This window comes from Mirounga leonina, unplaced genomic scaffold (genome assembly GCF_011800145.1).
Source record: "Mirounga leonina isolate KUSES-001 unplaced genomic scaffold, KU_Mleo_1.0 Mir_101664, whole genome shotgun sequence".
Lineage (NCBI taxonomy): Eukaryota > Metazoa > Chordata > Mammalia > Carnivora > Phocidae > Mirounga > Mirounga leonina.
Genome location: NW_023270175.1, coordinates 2,976,477 through 2,996,214, shown reverse-complemented (window position 1 = coordinate 2,996,214; position 19,738 = coordinate 2,976,477). Strand labels below are relative to the sequence as shown.

Here is a 19,738-nt window from a genome sequence, read left to right as displayed (position 1 = left end):
AAAAGAAATGGAATTGTTATATTATCTGATACACATAAGAGATCAGAAAAAAATTTTGGCAGACGTGGGACTGATCTGATGAAGCATTTTGGTATGTATAGAGAACCTAAGGAAATGAAAAGCAGAAAAACTCTAGGAACTCTTGGAAGAACAAAAGGGTCAAGAAGGGAAACATAATCATAGAAACTATTTGCTTCGACAATGAAAGATATTTACATCATCATCAAAATATTAATACTGATCACTGATTTAATAAAAATGAGTTGGGTGGGTGGGAGATATGCTCATGTATCAAAATAGGAAACAACAGATAATGCAAAAAATGGATAAAAATTAGCATTGAGACACAGGTTATGCTTCCCTCACAGCAAGTTTATTGCAATGGTGACAATGAGACCTGGAACATTTTCTGCTAGGCTCCTGGAGTAGAGTGGAAGTGACAAGACGTTTAAATATTAGAAACAATTGAGGAATAATAATTTTAGATCATTTGCCAAAATAGCAATCAATGTCCTTCCCACAGTTTGACTTCTAGGGCCCTAAAGTAAAGAAATAGGATCCCAGAGATTACAGGTGGGGAATTTTTGAAGTATGTCCATATTCAAGGGGAGATCAAAGAAGCCCATCCTAAAGAACTTTGGACTGATTGACAGTGACAACTGTGGATTGAACAAAAGTTCTTTTTAAAAGGGCTATTTTGAAGATTATGATTCTGACTTTAGAGGCCCTATGGTGATAGGCAGTGGAAGGAATCACATGTGAAATTCCTTAAATAAAAATTTATTGACATTAAAAGAAAAGAAATAGCAGTATAAGCTTACAGATTACATATAGAAATGTGTAGGTAACTATTAGAAGATCCCAGTTAAACATACTGAGAGGAGGTTGTCCCTGAGAACGGTGACTGGAGGATGAGGAAGGGAAAGAGATTACTTTTCATTTTAAGTCTTTGAGTACTATTTTATTTTTTAGATTTGTTTGTGTATATCAGTACAGACTCAGATTCCTATTTTACCCTTGGGTTCGAATCTCTTACTTTCATTCATTGTTTTAAATAAAACTTTTAATGTTGAGAGAATTTTAAACTTATATGCAATTCTAAGAAATAATACAGAAAGATCTCTTGCACTCTTTACCCAATTTCCCCCCATGGTAACATCTTGCAAAACTTTAGCACACTATCACAACAAGGATATCAACATTGATACATTTCCATTACTCTCATGTTGCCATTTTATCGCTATACTCACTTTCTTCCTGTCTCTAACCCACTCCTTAACCTCTGGCAACTACTAAACTGTTCTCCATTTCTACTTTTTTTTTTCAGAGGTCGGGGGAGGAGCAGAGGGAGAGGGAGAGAGGGAATCTTAAGCAGTCACCATGCTCAGCGCGGAGCCGGACGCAGCACAGAGCGCAACACAGGGCTCGATCTCATGACCCTGAGATCATGACCTGAGCCAAAATCAAGAGTCGGACACTTAACCAACTGAGACACTCAGGCGCCCCATGCATTTCTACAATTTTTATCATTTCAAGAATGATATATAAATTAAATCATACAGTATGTAACCTTTGGGATTAGCTTTTGTCATTCAGCATAATTCTCTACAGATTTGTCTGAGTTTTTGTAGATGTTTATAGTTTGTTCCCTGTTATTCCAAAGTAGTGTCCCATGATAGGCATGTCCCACAAATTGTTTAACAATTCCCCTACTGAAGGGCACCTTCATTGTTTCCCCTTCTGACTTATTTATTATAAGTAAGGCTGCCATAAGCATTCATCTACACATTTTTGTGTGAATGTAAGTCTTTGTTTATCTGGAATAAATGCCTAGCAGTGCAATCACTGGGTCATGTGGTAGTTACATAGTTTTGTAAGAAACTGCCAAACTTTTCCAGAGTGGTTTTACCATTTGATGTTCTCACCAACAATGTATGAGTGATCGTTTTTCTACTTCCTTACCAGCATTTGATGCTGCCATTTTTTTTTTATTTTAACTGTTCTGATAGGTGCGTAGTGGTATCTTATTTTGATTTTTATTTGCATTTCTTTAATGGCTAATGATGTTAAACATCTTTTCTTTTTTCATTTTTTTTAGAGAGATTTTATTTATTTATTTGTAAGAGAAAGAAAGAGAGAGAGGGAGAACAAGCAGGAGGGGAGTGGCAGGCAGAGGGAGAAGCAGACTCCCCGTCGAGCAAGGAGCCGGATGCGGGGCTCGATTCCAGGACTGTGGGATCATGACCTAAGCCGAAGGCAGACGCTTAACCATCTGAGCCACCCAGGCACCCAGATGTTAAACATCTTTTCATGTGCAATTTATCATCTGTATATCCTCTTTGGTGACACGTCTGTTCATGACTTTTGCCCATTTTGATTTGGATTGCCTTCATACAGTTGAGTTTTGAGAGTTATTTGTATATCCGAGATACTAGGGCCTTGTCAGATACGTGGTTTGTGGATACTTTCTCCTACTCTGTAACTGGTTTTTCATCCTCTTCACAGGGCCTTTTGCAGAGCAAATGTTTTGTTTTGATGAGGCCCAACCTAACATTTTTTCTCTCCATGGATCATGCTTTTGTTGTCAAATCTAAGAACTCTTTGCTTAGCCCTAGATCACAAAGATTTTTTTTCCTGTTTTTTTTTTTTTTTCTATGCTTACACTTTAAATTTAAGTCTATGATATTTTTGAGTTAACTTTTGTATAAGGTGTGAGATTTAGGTTGAAGTTCTTTTTTTTTTTGGATGTTCTGTTGCTCCAGCACCATTTATTGAGAAGGCCATCTTTCCTCCATTGAATTGCTTTTGCACTTTTGTTGAAAATCATTTGGGCATATTTTTGGTTCCTCTGTTCTGTTCCAATGATTTATGTGCCTATCCTTCTGCAAATACCGTACAGTCTTTATTACCGTCATCTGGTAGGCTGAATAATGGCCCCTCACAGATGTCCACATCCTAACCTGTACCATGTTATCTTGCATGGTAAAAGGACTTTGCAGATGTGACTAAATTAAAGATCTTGAGATGGGTAGATTATCCAGGTGGGCTCAATATAATTACAAAGGAGGCAAGAGAGTCACAGTCAGAGTGAGGAGATTCGATGATGGAGGCAGAGATGAGAATAAATGTCATTGGGAGGAAGAAGCCACAAGCCAATGAATGTAAGCGGCCTATAGAAGCGGGAAAAGGCAAGGCAATGGATTCTTTCCTAGAGCCCCCTAAAGGAACATAGCTCTTCTGACACATTGACTTTAGCCCCGTGAGATTGATTTATGACTTCTGACCTTGAGAACTATAAAATAATGAATTCGTGGGTTGCCTCGCTGGTTCAGTTGGTGAAGCATGTGACTCCTCTTGATCTCAGGGTTGTGAGTTTGAGCCCCATGTTGGGTGTAGAAATTACTTAAAAACAAAATCATCTAAAATAATAATAATAAATTTGTGTTGTTTAAAACCACTAAAGTATGGTAATTTGTTCCAGCAGCAATAGGAAACTAATACAGTAAGTCTTGAAATTTTAATAAACCGATTCCTCCCATTTTATTCTTGGCTTTCAAAATTGTTATACCTATTCTAGTTCCTTTGCCTTTTCATATAAATTTTAGATTAATTTTTAGATTAATCTTATCTGTATCTAAAAACTGCTCTTCCTGGGATTTTGATAAGCATTTCATTAAACCTGTATATCAATTTGGGGAGAACTGGTATCTTTACAGTTTTGAGTCTTCCAGTCTAGGAATACAGTATGTCTCTCCATTTATTTAAATTTTTAAAAAAATTCTTTTGGGGCACCTGGGGGCTCAATCAGTTGAGCAGCTGACTCTTGATTTTGGTTCAGGTCATGATGTCAGGGTCCTGGGACTGAGCCCTGCATTGGTCTCCATGCTCAGAAGGGAGTCTGCTTGAGGATTCTCTTCCTCTCCCTCTGCCCCTCCCCCCACTCACACTCTCTCTCAAATAAATAAATCTTTTAAAAATTTTTCTTTTATCAGCATTGTGTAATTTTTAGCATATATGTCCTGTACATATTTTATTAGAGTCACACTTAAGTTTTCTTTTCTTCGTGAGCAATTATAAATGGTATTGTATTTTTAATTTTGGTGTCCATGTGTTCATTGCTAGGATGTCGAATACAATTGAGTTTTGGATGTTCATCTTGTATGCTGTGACCTTGCTGAACTCATTTATTACTTTTAGGAGATTTTGTAGATTCTTTGGGATTTTCTACATAGACAGTCATGCCATCTACATATATTAGCAATTGTATTTCTTCATTTCTTTTTTTTAAAGATTTTATTTATTTATTTATTTATTTATTTATTTATTTATTTATTTATTTTAGAGAGAGAGAGTGTGAGCAGGGGGAGGGTCAGAGGGGGAGGGAGAGGGAGGAGTAAAGAATCCCAAGCAGACTGCTCAATGAGCACCGAGCTCGACATGGGGCTTGATCTCATGACTCTGAGATCATGACCTGAGCTGAAACCAAGAGTTGGATGCTTAACTGATTGAGCCACCCAGATGCCCCTATTTCTTCATTTCTAATATGTATGAATATATTGTGTTTTTTGAAGGATTGCTCATTTCATCTAAGTTGCCAAATTTATGTGTGTAGAATTTTTTGTAGTACTCCCTTATTATCCCTTGATGTCTGCAAAGTCTGTGGTAATATCCTGTTTCATGCCTGATACTGGTAATTTTTGTATTCTCTCTTTTTGCTTTGTCAGTCTTCCTAGAATTTTGTCAGTTTTATTGATCTTTTCAAAGAACCAGGTCTTTGTTTTATTGATTTTTCTCATTTGTTTTTCTGTTTTTAATCTCACTGTTTTTCGCTCTTATCTTTATTATTTTCTTCTTTCTGATTGCTTAGTGCTTATTTTGCTTTTATTTTTCTAGATTCTTAAAGTGGGAGCTCATATTCTTGGTTTGAGACTGCCTCTTTTCAAAGGTAAGCATTTAGTGCTATAAATACCTGTCTCAGGACTGCTTAGCCTATGTTCTACAGATTTTGATATGTTGTATTTTCATTTTTAATCAGTTTTATGTATTTTAAAATTTCCTTTGAGACTTCCTTTTTGACTAATAGATTGTTTAGAGGTGTATTTTATTTCCAAGTGTTTGAAAATTTTCCTATTTTGATTTCTATTTTGTTTCACTGTGATTAGAGAACACTTTCTATATGATTCCAATTTTTTAAAATTAAATTATAGTTGACATAAAACACTACATTAGTTTCAGGTGTACAACATAGTGATTTGACAATTCTATATATTACAAAATGCTCACCACAAGTGTAGTTACCATCTGTTGCCATACAAAATTATTACAGTATTATTGACTATATTTCATATGCTGTATTTTTAGATTTGTTGATGTTTGTTTTATGGCTCAAGATATACTCTATCTTGTATATCTTGTTATGTGTTCTGTGGGTGCTTGAAAAGAATGTGTATTCTGCTGTTCTTGTATGGAATGTTCTATAAATGGTCAACTAGGTCCTGATGGATCATGGTGTTGAAATCTTCTATTTGAAATCTTCTATTTGCTTGCTGATTTTCTGTCTAGTAGTTCTATCAAATGTTGAGGTAGAGGTGTCGAAGTCTCCAACTATAATTGTGTCTTTGTTTATTTCTCCTTTAAGTTCTTTCAGCGTTTGCTTCACATAGTTTGGAACTATCTTTAGCGTGTGCACATTTAAGATTGTTATTCTTCTTGGTGGTTGACCCTATTAGCATTATATAATATTCCTCTCTGTCTCTGATCATTTTCTTTGCTCTGAAGTCTGCTTTATCTGGGGTGCCTGGCTGGCTCAGTCAGTAGAGCATGTGACTCTTGATCTCTGGATTGTAAATTCGGCCCAACATTGGGTGTAGAGATTACATAAAAATAAAATATTAAGGGGCGCCTGAGTGACTCGGTTGGTTGAGCATCTGCCTTTGGCTCAGGTCATGATCCAGAGGTCCTAGGATTGCGTCCTGCATCAGGGTCCCTGCTCAGTAGAGAGCCTGCTGCTCCCTCTCTTCCTGCCCCCTTCCCCCACCCCGTTCATGCTCTCTCTCTCTCCATCTCAAATAAATGAGTAAAATCTTAAAAAAATAAAATCTTAAAAAATAAAGTCTACTTATTCTGATATTACTATAATAATCCTTACTTTCTGTTAATGATGTTTGCATAGTATAATTTTTCCATCCTTTTACTTTCAACCTGCCCATATCATAATATTTGAGGTAAGTTCCTTTAGATAGCATATTGTCATATTTTACATCCACTCTGCCTATCTATGCCTTAATTGGTGTATTCAGACACTTTACATTTAATTATTGATACAGTAAGTCTTAAGTATGCCATTTTATTTTGCTTGTTTTGTTTGTTTTCTTTTTCATCTTTCTATTTTCTTTTCCTGTCTTCTTGTAGGTTACTTGAACATTTATCAGAATTCCATTTTGATTATCTGTAGTCTTTTGTGCTGTATATCTTTGTATATACATTTTGGCAGTTGTCTAGGTCTTACATTACATATACATAACTTATCACGGTCTACTAGGGTTGTTATTTTACCAGTCTGAGTGTAGTATAGAAACTTTACCTCCTTTTATGTTTCTTTATCTTCCCCCATTCATAGTATAATTGTCTTACAGACTTCCTCTATATACATTTAGAATTACATCAGACAATGTAATAATTTTTTTAACTATTAAGTATAACTCAGAAAACTCAAGAGGAAAAATAAAGCCTATTTTATTTACCCATATTATTTGTCTTACTGTGTTCTTCCTTTCTGATATTCTAAAATTCCTTCTTTTATCATTACCTTTCTATTTAGAGAACATTCATTAGCCATTCTTACTTTTTAAGATTTTAAGTGATCTCTGTACTCGACCTGGGACTTGAACTCATGACCCTGAGATTAAGAGCCATACGCTCCACTAACTGAGCCAGCCAGGTGCCCCTACACCTTCTTTAGACCTTCTGTTCTTGCTGGTTTTCTCTGACATCCATCTAGAGGAGCAAGGGGTAAGGCGCCTTCATTACCTTCAGGTGGAAGAAGTCCAGTTTCTCCATTTGGCTTCTGTTGACACTTCAGGGGGGAGCTCATTTTCACTGCCACATAAAGGTGGAAGTTCTGGTTCCCACAATAGTTTCCACTGATACAATGGGGATTGGAGGAGGGACCATTACTGGCCAGCTATGATGCAAGTCTGGGCTTCCTACTTGGCCTTCTTTGACACCACCTAGGCTGGGACGTTGAGGTACCTCATTACAACCTGCTGAGGAGGTTAAGTCTACATCTACTCGTCAACCTTTGCTGGAATGACTGGAGATGAGGGTCACAGTTTTTTTCTGTGGTGTTTGGCTGGAATAGAGTGGTATTGTCTACAAGTTTTCTGTCTTTCTGGACTGCCCCTTTCCTGGTCCTTTGGCTAAAGAGAGCAGACTTCACTGCTTGGACATTTTTTTTTCTATTTCAGTTGGTGTTTCTAGGTTGCCGACTTCTTCAGCCCAAGGCTAGAATGTATGAGGCAAAAGGAATATCGAGGAAAATCACCACTGCATCATCCCTTGGGGACTGAGGTCCCCATCTGGCCTGTTTCTTCTCTGGACCTTACAGAGTCTTCTGATGTTTGATTTATACATAAGATCCAGGGAGTTTAGTTGTGTTTAGCAGGAGAAATTGGGAAAAGTACATCTATTCTATCTTCCAAGAAGCAGAAGTCTCCTATTTTCTTTTGGTAACCATGTCTGTGCTTATTTTTTTTGAAAGATTTTATTTTTAAGTAGGCTCCACACTCATCGTGAAACTTGAACTCACAACCTTGAGATCAAAAGTTGCGTGCTCCACCAACTAAGCCAGCCAGGTGTCCCAGTCTGTGCTTATTTTGATATCTATCTATCTATCTATCTATCTATCATCTATCTATCTATCATCTATTTATCTATCATCATCTATCTATATCTCTAAAGAAAGCCATCTAATGAAGCTACAGATAGTCTTTTTTCCTCCCTTTAGAAAGTAGAGATATCAGCAATCACTGCAGTTACTTTAAAGGTGTGCTTGAATCATTAAAGCAGGTACTTGATACATCTTTGTTGATGTTGATGGTGTTCCTAACATTAAACATATTTTCTAAGTACAAGCTGAGTAATATTTCTCCTCTACATTATCTCACACTGTAAGTTGTGGTAGGAGGAAGAATAAGCTAGATAGGGTTGCCAAATGGTATCTGCAAAAACACTAGATACAGTGAACAAATCTCCGAGGCCCTAATTTTGAGAAGACATGTTGTATAACTTGCACTGATAACAATTTCTACCTTGTATTAGATTTCATTGCTTATGTGTATACAATTTTTGCTGTAACATAATGATACAATTTATTTAACTGGAAAAAGGGGATAGTCCTATGTCTGATATTTTTTACCAGACCACAAGCTCAAAAGCAAGACCGTCTTTGTCAAAACCAAACACGTGGCAACCTCAGAACCTCACCAGGGAGGGCCAGACCCATGGGAGCATGGCAGGTAATCTGGGAAGTTTCCAGGAAGTTAAAGTCAATAAGCATTTATTGTGCAACAAGAGGACATCTGGGCCAGTGTAAAAGCCTATTGGCCAAGTCTAACAGCAGGCCCTAGGTAAACAGGTTACTGGCATCAGAGGAATCTCACTAGGAGGGACTATAGGTGTGTGCCCAGGTAGGATGGAAGAGCTCACTGATAGAAGCATTTGGCTATAACCAAAACAGCAGGATGAGTATGAGTATCAGGAAACAGAGGTGACTGAAGTCCAACCAGAGATGACACAGAGACAGAGATGACAGGGCCACAGGTCTAGAGGCTTTAGGATTCTGAGATGACTAAATGAGGTATGTAGAAATAAGGGAACAAGATCAAGACCAAGTTAAGAGAAACAAGGTGAGAGTCTAATGATCAGACTCTTCCTTCTGCTCGAGCCACGTTACTTAAACCTTATATACCAACCCACTTAAGCCTGTGCTGTGATTGGGTCTAAAAAAGTGGGAGGCCTCTGCACTCCTTTTGTCTCTAAGATTTTTCTTCATGTTTGATTCCACTGACTCGACTATCTTTTCCTTCTTAGTTTGTTGTCATTGTTTGTTTACATTTATTTTGTTTTGTTTGGCCTTTAGTCTGATTCCCAACTCTTGAACTTACTGGAATGTTGCTTCTGTAGCTATACATACTGCCCTGCCTTTGGTTCATGGTACCCTCCAGGACACCTGGAAAGCCTGGCTGTGCTCTCAGGCTTTTCAAACCATCCTATAGCTGGAGAGAAATTGTGCTGTGTTTTGGTTCCACCAAAGTAACCCAGTTGGTTCTACACCTTGTCCAGCCCCCATATCACAGAAGGGGAGCCAATACAGACTAACACCACAGTTGGCTTACTGCTGAGACACCAGAGCTACAGGCCTAGGGCTCCTTAAATCTCTTTGGCCAACATCATTGATCCCTGAGACTGGGATGAAGCTGTGTCTGCAGTTGGGATCTAAATGACCTAGGCAGGCAGGTCATCTCATTGCCTCCTACTATCTTTAAAGCTCAATATAAAATTTAAATACACACTACTAGGAAGTAATAATTGTTGTTAAAGTACTCACGCATTTTTTAAAAAAAAATTTATTTATTAGAGAGAGAGACAGCACGAGCAGGAGGAGCAGCGTGGAGCCCAACATGCGGCTGGATCTCAAGACCCTGAGATCATGACCTGAGCTGAAACCAAGAGTCAGATGCTTAAACAACTGTGACACCCAGGTGCCCCTCTCTTGCACATACTTGACAGCACTCTACACTGAGTAGAAAAGGTATATACAATAATTATCAGGTTATTAATGCAATTATAAAAACATTTCTCATGGAATGCCCAAGACAAACATAGGACTGCATATGGACTCTTGTCTTGGAATATCCAGGCACTGGTGGGAAATGCTGAATAAATGGGGGAAGGACAGCAAAAAAAAGGAGGGGTACATGTTTACTGAGAGCACCAAGTAAACAGCATCTTGGTCTAAGAATCAGTGGAAGTAAATAATTAAAAGCTTATGCTTTTAGAATCACCTTCCTTTCTAAGTTCTTTCTGCACGAAAGTTCCAGAAACTTCCTGCCAAAAGCTATGCTTTGTTTTGTCTGTACATCAATATCTCATCCAGGGAAACCCAAACAACAACTCTCATCTATAGGGCCTTGATGAAGTTTTCCAGCATTGGTTCTTGCCTTAACAGGAATGATATTAAGTTCCTAATCTCAGACAAAGTGGATCAGCATCAAGCCCTCATGCATCCCTTTTATCTGTTGCCAGGACTTCTTGCCTATGTTCTCATATTTGACACCCAAACTTCTAAACTGGTTTCTATTCCTCATATCATACCTTTGCCTGAGTTCCAAGTCCATTCTGGCCAGTGAGGTTCTGGACTGCTCTCTATTCTAATGTTATACTTTCCTAAACCTGCCCTCTTCTCTGAGTATCTCATTTTCGCCACTCTCTGGCTCTGCAGACCTTTGGTATCTTGACCTGGTTTTAGACTTCCAACTTTGTCAGAACCATCTACTGCTGGGATCTTCACCAGATACTACCCATTCATGTATCTAGATTTCTGGAACATCTAGACTTGGCTTCCATTTTCCAGTCCATGACCTTTGCCCTGGTCCTTGATATAGTCGGCATTCACGTTCTTAGTCCTGATACAGGACTATCTATCTATCTACCTAGATTGTACAGTAGGTAAATTGCATGGTGAGTGTGCTCCTATGCTCTCTGAGCATTCACACTGATGACCTTGCCTCCTATCTCAGGGACTACGGCCTCACTCACTCTTCCTGTGTCTGTACTCTTAGGTTATCTCATGTTTCCCACTTTTCTAGATTCCTCCTTGCCCACAAATATTATCTAATGGTATGTCATAATTTCTCACCTATATATCTTTAGTAAGCTAATTCATGTTAATAGTTATCTGGCCATCCCTCCTCCACAATTCTGTATGCACTTTACATGGTGACCTTACCTAGAAAATGTTTTTACATGAAAAAGGAGCTCTAATCGGAGGGTAGGTGGGTTGTTAGATAAGAAAGTAGGCAATTAGGAAGAGGCTTTTGGTGCCTGAGACTTTGGGGCTCCTATTCAATCACATTAGCCTATGCATTTTTTTAAAAGACTTATTTATTTGAGAGAGAGAGAAATAGTGCACTCTCGTGAGTCGAGGGAGGGGCAGAGAGAGAGGGAGAGAGAGATCTCAAGCAGACTCCCTGCGGAGCTCAGAGCCCCATGTGGAGCTTAATCCTAGGACCCTGAGATCATGACTTGAGCTGAAATCAAGAGTCGAATGCTCAACTGACTGAGCCACCCAGGTGCCCTAAGCCTATATATTTTTTAATTAATTATTTTTATTTTTAACTGTGGTAAAAGAACCCATGACAAAATTTACTGTCTTAACTCTTTTTAACTGTACGGTTTAATAGTGTTTAAGTATATTCACTTGGTATGCAATGGATCTCCAGAACTTTTTCATCTTGCAAAACTGCAACTATACACTCATTAAATAGCAACTGCCCTTTTCCTGCCTCCCCCTAGCCCCTGGCAACCAGCATTAGTAATGTACCCTTTTGAATGAGGCTGGCTTCTGCTTATAACAGGCTCAATCTGGGTATTAAAGGAAAACCACGCTCTGTTTTTCTTTTTAACACAAAATGATGGATGGGAGTTATGGTAGAGCCAGGGGACCAACTCTACCCGTTCTATTCCAACAGGCAGAAATGACCCCAGTTGCCCCTTTTGGAAATAACCAGTTTTGAAATTTGATGAACTCTCGAAGCAAAACTGAATGCTGTGAAGTCCACTTTTTTTTAAAAGGTTCCCTTGGGCAGCAGAGGTGGCGGTGTGGTTGGATGGCTCAGTCGGTTAAGCAACCAAATCTTGATCTCGGCTCGGGTCTTGATCTCAGACACATCAGTTCAAGCCCTGTGTTTGGTTCCATGCTGGCTGGGCATGGAGTCTACTTAAAATAAAATATAAAATTTTAAAAAAAGGTTCCTTTGGATCTTAAAAGCACTATGATTTTTTTTCTCTAAATCATTACAACTCAGCTAATTATCAACCGTAGGTTTTCCCCCTCCCTTTATGTAGTGATATTTTCAGAATATAAATGCAACAAGAGAGGTTTTAAGGTGCTGAACACATTTCAACAATATAAAACGATACCATTAAGTCCATTCAGGGATAGGTATGAACTAATATAGCCTTTTATAGGTATTTTGCTGTTGAATTAAGATGAGAAGATAAATAACCCTTAATTGGTACATGAAATGCCTTCAACATAAAGCAAAGAAAAAAAAATCCCAAGAAAATTGAGGGAAAGTTTGCCTGTCTATAGCGTTTGGCTTCTGGACCATTCAGAGCTTCCAGTGACAGAAGCTCTGAATCACTTGTGCATTTTACAATCCCAGGGGATCATGAGCAAATCCCCACAGCCCAGAAGAGGCTGTAAGATAAGAATGGTACAAAGGTTTCACTTGCTCATACTTGCCCCGCGACAGTCTGAAAAACAGACCTTTGTCAGATATGTTGTATCTTGTATCATTTAAAATTATATGGTTATGATTTGCCTACCATTCCAAGAAGATCTCTAATAATAAACTCTCCCATATATGAATACTGTCTACATTCACTTTCTACCAGCCTCCATGTTCTCCAAGGGACCCATTTTAACTTGTTTATCCAATGCAAAGTCACGAGTGCCCTCCAATGTTTACTGTGGCTTCACCCTGGAGTATTCAAAAACACGAGGACTGCTTCCCATGCCCTACACTTTGGAACATGGGTGGCATCAGGGCAAGGGCCTTTCAACAGAATGGGACTCAAGAAGGTGGGGAATCAGATATTAAAGATCAATGCAGAGAATAGATTAGATAGAAGTCCACAGAGTTAAGGTGTGAGGGACCCTGCAGTTTTTGTTTTTCTTTTAAGTAAGCTCTACGTCCTATGTGGGGTTTGAACTCATAACCCCAAGATCAAGAGTCACATGCTCTACTGACTGAGCCAGCAGGCACCCTGTGACCCCGCAGTTCTTAAAGGGGAAGATGGGGAAGGGTCCCCAATCCAAAAAGACACAGAATCTGAAGAGCAATGGCCATGGGTACCTGACAGCTTCCTTGTGCCTCAGTTTTATTATCTATAAAATAAAGGAATTAGATTAGTCAATGTTATGGTTTGAATTGTTTGCCACAAAGGGACAAGTCGAAATCCTAACTACCAGTAGCACAGAATGTGGCCTAATATAGCAATAAGATCATTGCAGATGTAATTAGTTAATACGAGGTCATACTGGAGTAGGGCAGACCCTTAAATTCAACATGACTGATGTCTTTACAAAAAGAGAAGAAAGATACATGAGGAGAACTCGTCTGTGTAGGCAGAGATTACAGTCATGAAGCTGGAAGAGACCAAGAAGAATCCTCCCCTCGAAGCTTTGGAGTATGAGTGAATGAATTCCCATTGTTTCCAGCCATCTAGTTTGTGTTACCTGTGAGGCACAGCATCTAAGTGTTCTTTTCCCACTAACACTTTTTCTCAAAAGATTTTATTTTTAAGTAACCTCTACACCCAACATGGGGCTCAAATTCACAACCCAGAGATCAAGAGTCACACGCTCCACTGACTGAGTCAGCCAGGTGCCCCCCCCCCTCAAATAATACTTCTTGAATTCTGATTTAGAAAAGCATTTCTGGTGGATACTGTAAGCTTGTTTAATATCTACTGAAATGCAGATGGCTGTTCCAGGTAGCTCAGTGAAATATACATCGATCGTAACTTCCCAAAGCTCATTTTGGAGAAAGCCGCATCTTGCCTAGAGAGTGACACTTAATTCAGACCCATGTGGAGAAAGCAATGTTTCCAGATTGAGCTGTTATGCTGGAAGATAACATGACTTTCCCAGATGCACAAAATTAATGCTTTTTCCAAAATGCCTTAAGCGGGTGTTGGTGGTAGAGTGGTGAGCATAGCTGCCTTCCAAAATGCCTTAATGCAGGGGACGAAAGGAAAGTAAAAGCCTGCATGATGTCTCAGGTTGAAGTAAAATAGGAAGCAAGAGTGGGAGGAACCTAAGTCTGCAGTCACGGGCAGGAAACTGGAAGTGCTAAGAGAGGAACAGACTCCTTTTTATTTGAGTCATTGTGTGATCCCTCAAAAGACCAAATTCAGGGTCGAGAGTGAGAAGGTATGATATGGAATACACGCAGATATAAGCAGGGAAAGAAATAAGTCATCTTCCTTCACCCTGATTTGTAATAGCAGTTAATGATGATAATGAAGCAGATGATGGTGATGATGATGATTATTGCAAGAAGCAACCTGTCACAGTCCTTGAGCGTTCCTGCATGCTCTCACTGGATAGGCCAATACTACCAAGCCCTGACTGCTCTTTACCTAAGCCGTTTCTCAGAGTTGTGTTTTCAGCACCCAACTCTGAGAGATGAGGCAACATCTCTTCCTGGACAAAGAGCAGAATGCTTACTGCTTACTATAAAAGCTATGAAGTGGGGCACCTGGGTGCCTTGGTTGGTTGTGTCCTTCTCTTGATTTCATCTCAGGGTCATGAGATTGAGCCCTGCATCAGGGTCCATGCTCAGCGGAGAGTCTGCTGGAGATTATCTCTCTCTCTCTCCCTCTGTTCTCCCCCTGCTCTCTCTCTTTCTCTCTCTCTTAATAAATAAATAAGTCTTAAAAATTCTTTTAAAAGGGGGCACCTGGGTGGTTGAACGTCTGCCTTTGGCTCGGGTCAGGCTCCCTGCTCAGTGGGGAGTCTGCTTCTCCTTTTCCCTCTGCCGCTCCCCCTGCTTGTGCTCTCTCTCACTCTTTTTCTCTCAAATAAGTAAATAAAGTCTTAACAAAATTCTTTAAAAAAATCTATGAATTCCCAAAGCTCAGTGTTCCTCTACAAGGATGCAATCCAACTGAGTGCTCAGCATCTAACTGGGCTCCCATATGTCATCCCTGTGGGGATCGAGAGCAAAGGGAACCAAGGCAAATATGCAGACGCTCATGTTGCTTGCTCTGCTGTGAGTAAAACTCTTTTATCCCTGAATCTGTAGTCTTATGTCTTCTGCCAGCATCCATGAACCTATACAAAGCTGATTTGTTAGCTTGCAAGTAGTGTAAGATCCCAGACCTGACAATAATAAGATAATCTCTCTCTATCTACTGTGGTTAATAACAGTAATAGATAATATTAATTAAAAACTAATAGGGGCACCTGGGTGGCTCAGTTGGTTCAGCATCTGCCTTCGGCTCAGGTCATGATCTCAGGGTCCTGGGATCGAGCCCCATGTTGGGCTCCCCGCTCAGCAGGGAGTCTGCTTCTCCCTCTGCCGCTCCCCCTCTGCTTGTGCTCTTGCTTTATCTCTCTCGAATAAACAATAATAAACTAATAGCTATACCATTTATTGAGGGCTTACAATGTGCCAGGCACCGTTTTATGTACTTGATATAAATTATCTCATTTTATACCCGCAATAATCTTACTAAGAAGTCAAATGACTTGCCCACCCAAGGTCACTTACTCTCAAGGTGTCCTGACAACTATCGTTACTGTTTTTTCTTCCTTGCTAACATCCTCCTTTACTCCTTATTTTTACCTTCTTATTGTAATTCCTTGTTCCGACAATCAAAAAGGCGATCATATAAAAATAATGAGAAACTCACTCCCCCAGAAAATGGTTTTGTATTTCACTTTTCTTCTTAGGCTGGTAGTGAATAGCCCAGACTGGAGCCAGTCTTTACTCACTAGCTGGGTGAACTTGGGGCAAGTCAAACACGTAGTAGTGGTTCAACTGAAATGCACTATTCGCATTCTGCCCTCTTTTCTGAAAACAGAGTATTCCTGAATCAGCTTTTCTACCATATAAATTTTAGACTGATGGTGAGTGTACTAATCATCTTCAACCTCATCATGACTTCCACTTGAGTGCATACAATTTGCAAGTAGGGACTATGTCTACATCAGAATAATATTCCATTTCAATCAAAGAATCTATCCTATCAGGGACCTAACACTGTTAGATGCAATAAGGAATGCAAAGCAAGTTGAAGACATTGGACGCTCACTGGCCCCAAAGAAACTGGCAATCTATCTAAGGAGATGAAATTAACACACATGAAATTATAAAGGGGAATAAATAATGATTGGTATGATATTGCTCATATCAGTACAGTATGAATTTAGAGAAGGGTAAAAGAGTGGCTAAAGCAGGCAAAGAAGCTTTCATATGGGAGAAGTAGGAATCATGCTGAGTCTTTTTTTTTAAAAAAGATTTTATTTATTTATTTATTTGAGAGAGAGAGCAAGAGAGAGCATGAGCAGGGCAGTGAGGGAAGAGGGAGAAGCAGACACCCTGCTGAACAGGGAGCCAGACGTGGGGCTCGATCCCGGGACTCCAGGATCATGACCTGAGCTGAAGGCAGATGCTTCACCGACTGAGCCACCCAGGTGCCCCAGAATCATGCTGAGTCTTAAAGTGTGGGCAACATTTACTTTGGCAGAAAGAGAAAAAGGTGAAGGCTCTACATCCAACATTTTCTAATTTCTACAATTCTTTTCCATGTATAGATTCATTTTGTCCTGGTGGCAAGCCCCTAGGGTAGACAGAAAAGGCATTCTTATTCCAGCACATGGGCATATCCTGATGCACAGAGTGGTAAGTAACTTGCCCAAGGTCTAGAGCTGGAAAATGGAACGCACTTAACCACTTGCTACTCCAGCTCCAGCAGAGCCTCTGCCTGCAAAGAGCTTACACCTGTTAATCGTGACTCTCGTATAGATATAAAATGAGCATGTGTTAAAGATTTTATTTAACTCCTTATCAACAAGAGAACTGGTCAGATGCTAACCACCAGTCCAAAGGAGTAGTCAAAAACACACACATTTCTATGGATTAAGGAAATGTGGAATTTTAAAAATAGATGAGAAGGGGCTTTTTCCATGGAGGGAGGAAAAAGGAAGTCAATTGAACTGCCACCAGACAGAATTTATTTGCATGTCTATGGACAAGAATTCTTTTTCATTGGGACCAGTTATCTACAACTTGCAGAGTTTTTAAATAGCTCAAAGAAAATGAAAGGCTGAATGTAGATAACTCGAAGAATCTGCTCCAAACGATGTCTAGTTTCCATCGGAGACACCCAGGAGTCTCTTTTTTGCTTATTACAAGTTTCCTTATTCCCTATGAGTTATAGACATAAACAGAATACAAATGAAGTAATGGCAAATGTTACAAGGCCACAGGGTTGGAAATACGGGTTGGGGACACCCGACCCCATAGCTTGGGATTCCAAGCTGGTCTTAGGACCAGGAACCTCATCAAGGATGAAGGAAGCCATTTTGTGTTGAGGAGTCATTTAGAGAGGTCTGCTCTAAAACTAACCAGTTTTGAGTTGAAGGGAGGCTTGAAGGTGGGACTTCCAAGCTACTAAGTGGTAGATGGTAGTGAGTGTGCTCTAGGCTGGTCAATTGTATGGCACCCAGATTCAGAGATTCAGTTCATCATTTCCTTAAGTTTATATCTAGCTTAGTTGTTGTTTTTTTTAAAGAAAGTAGCAATTAATTTTATGAGATCAAATAGATACAGTTGCCATACTGCCAGAAACTACAGGCACCAGGAGAGCAAGATATTTTATTGATGTCCTAATGAGGGGTTTGCACAAACATGCACTTAGTGAAACTTGCATTCATATTTCTATATGTGAGTATATAGCTCATCTCTTAAAATGTAATTATGTACTTACACAAGGTGATACAAATATTAATATATAGACCTGGCCTTACATGTAGACAGCCATCTACAGGCTGTGATCAGAAGGGTAATTAAAAGCCTCTCTGCTTCCTGATGTACCCCTAGTGATCTGCCTTCATTTACAACATTCCCACCATTAATGTTATTTCTTTGGAGAAAGAGCTCCTGAAGGCACATGTTCAAATGCAATAGGATCTTGTAAAGAGGACTTTTTTGTTAGCAAAAAAGTGGGATGGAAAGGTCCAGAATGCAGGCAGAGAGGGCAGGCCTGAGAAGGATGTCAGGAGAGCAGCCCTGGACAGTGCTACAGGGGTGCTCTCGGCACCTCGAAGGAGGCTCAGTGACAGGTCAGGAAAGGAAGGCAGGAAGGAGGACAGGAAAGGAAGATGGGAAGAAAGACAAAACTGACCACACCACAGAGTTGTGATGGCCACGTAACAGTATCCCATAATACTGTGTTAAGAATTACTCTGTAAAAACAAAACAAAACAAACTGCTCCATAGAAGAATGTAATTTCAAAAAGTCAAGTCACATATGCTATGAGAGGGATCTAATGTTTCCTAATGTGAGTATGTTGTTGAAAAGTATTTGGCTGAGAACAGATATTCTGGGAGAAAAGTTGCAGATCAGGTATGACTAGAAAACAAGAGGAGAAGTGGGGAAACTGGTTTCTCATCCTAGATTAAGGACTTAAATGCAAACAGCCCAGAGAGACATCTTTACCATCGTCTGCATCCTCACCATCCTTGAGATCAAAGCAGTCCTTAAATGCCTATTGTTACACTGAGCTGTAACAAATGAGTAAGCACATGCATGATCCCCTGCCCTCGTAGGCAACAACGTCAGAACTTGAAAAATTAATAATTTACAATAATTTGATCAATTACACATTTCCACCGAGGGCAAATAAGAAGGGAAGTGCATTTATCAGGAGCTTGGGATAAGGAATTACTACCACTTTCCCCTGATTTGTCTGGTGGAGATAAACTTTCAAGAGCTAATGCAGTGATGGGGACAATAAAGTTCATAGAATGGGATTGGGTGCATTTTAGTAGGATATTCGGAGATAGGAATTAAATGAATGGAGTCATCACACATGTTAGGGGAACCTCCCTACACTTAACCTCACATTTCCTTGAGGGAATATACACTCCAGGGACACCCGGGATCTCTCCCCTGGACCCTCTCTGGTGCCCTACCAAGGGAAGAAAAACGTACCTGAGTAATGAGTTTTTGAGAAGAAACTGAGAATGCTTTGCTCTGCCATTTCCAGGTCTTCCGTCTAAGGGTTTTATTGTGATCTGCTCTTAGCTTGTGGGAGAAGGCCTGTGCTTGCCCCCTGAGCCAGTGGCTAGGTGGGTGAGGCTCCCCAATTCAGGGGTGGGGAGGGATTAGAAAGACAGTTGAGGTCTCGCATTTCAGCTATGTCCTCCAGTCTCTTTTGGTAACCTGATCTTCTATCTGACTCTCGTGTCCGTGGCTCAGTTGCTTTCAAACTAGGAAGAAGAAAAGCGGTGTTATAGATTGTTCTCCTAAAACCCAGAAGAGCAATGGGTAAATTTATCAGGGAGAAGTGGGGAGGGCTGATAAGAAAGACAGAAAACTCCCACAAACCTCGTAAAGAAGCTCAAATTTCACTATCTTCCATTTTTCTTTCTACAGTGGTCATCATGAACATATGCTATTGGTCCAGTGAAAGACTAGTTTTTCTTTCTTTCTGCTTTTTATTTATTTTTTTAAAAGATTTTATTTATTTATTTGAGAGAGAGAGACTGAGAGAGAGAGCACATGAGAGGGGGGAGGGTCGGGAGGGTCAGAGGGAGAAGCAGACTCCCTGCCGAGCAGGGAGCCCGATGCGGGACCCGATCCAGGGACTCCAGGATCATGACCTGAGCCGAAGGCAGTTGCTTAACCAACTGAGCCACCCAGGCGCCCTCTTTCTGCTTTT

General features: G+C 39.8%; 1 pseudogene; it reads left to right on the top strand.

Moving 5' to 3' along the window:
* The first annotated feature begins 245 nt into the window (after nucleotides 1–245).
* On the top strand, nucleotides 246–408 carry LOC118013820 (annotated as a pseudogene).
* The last annotated feature ends 19,330 nt before the right edge of the window (nucleotides 409–19,738 follow it).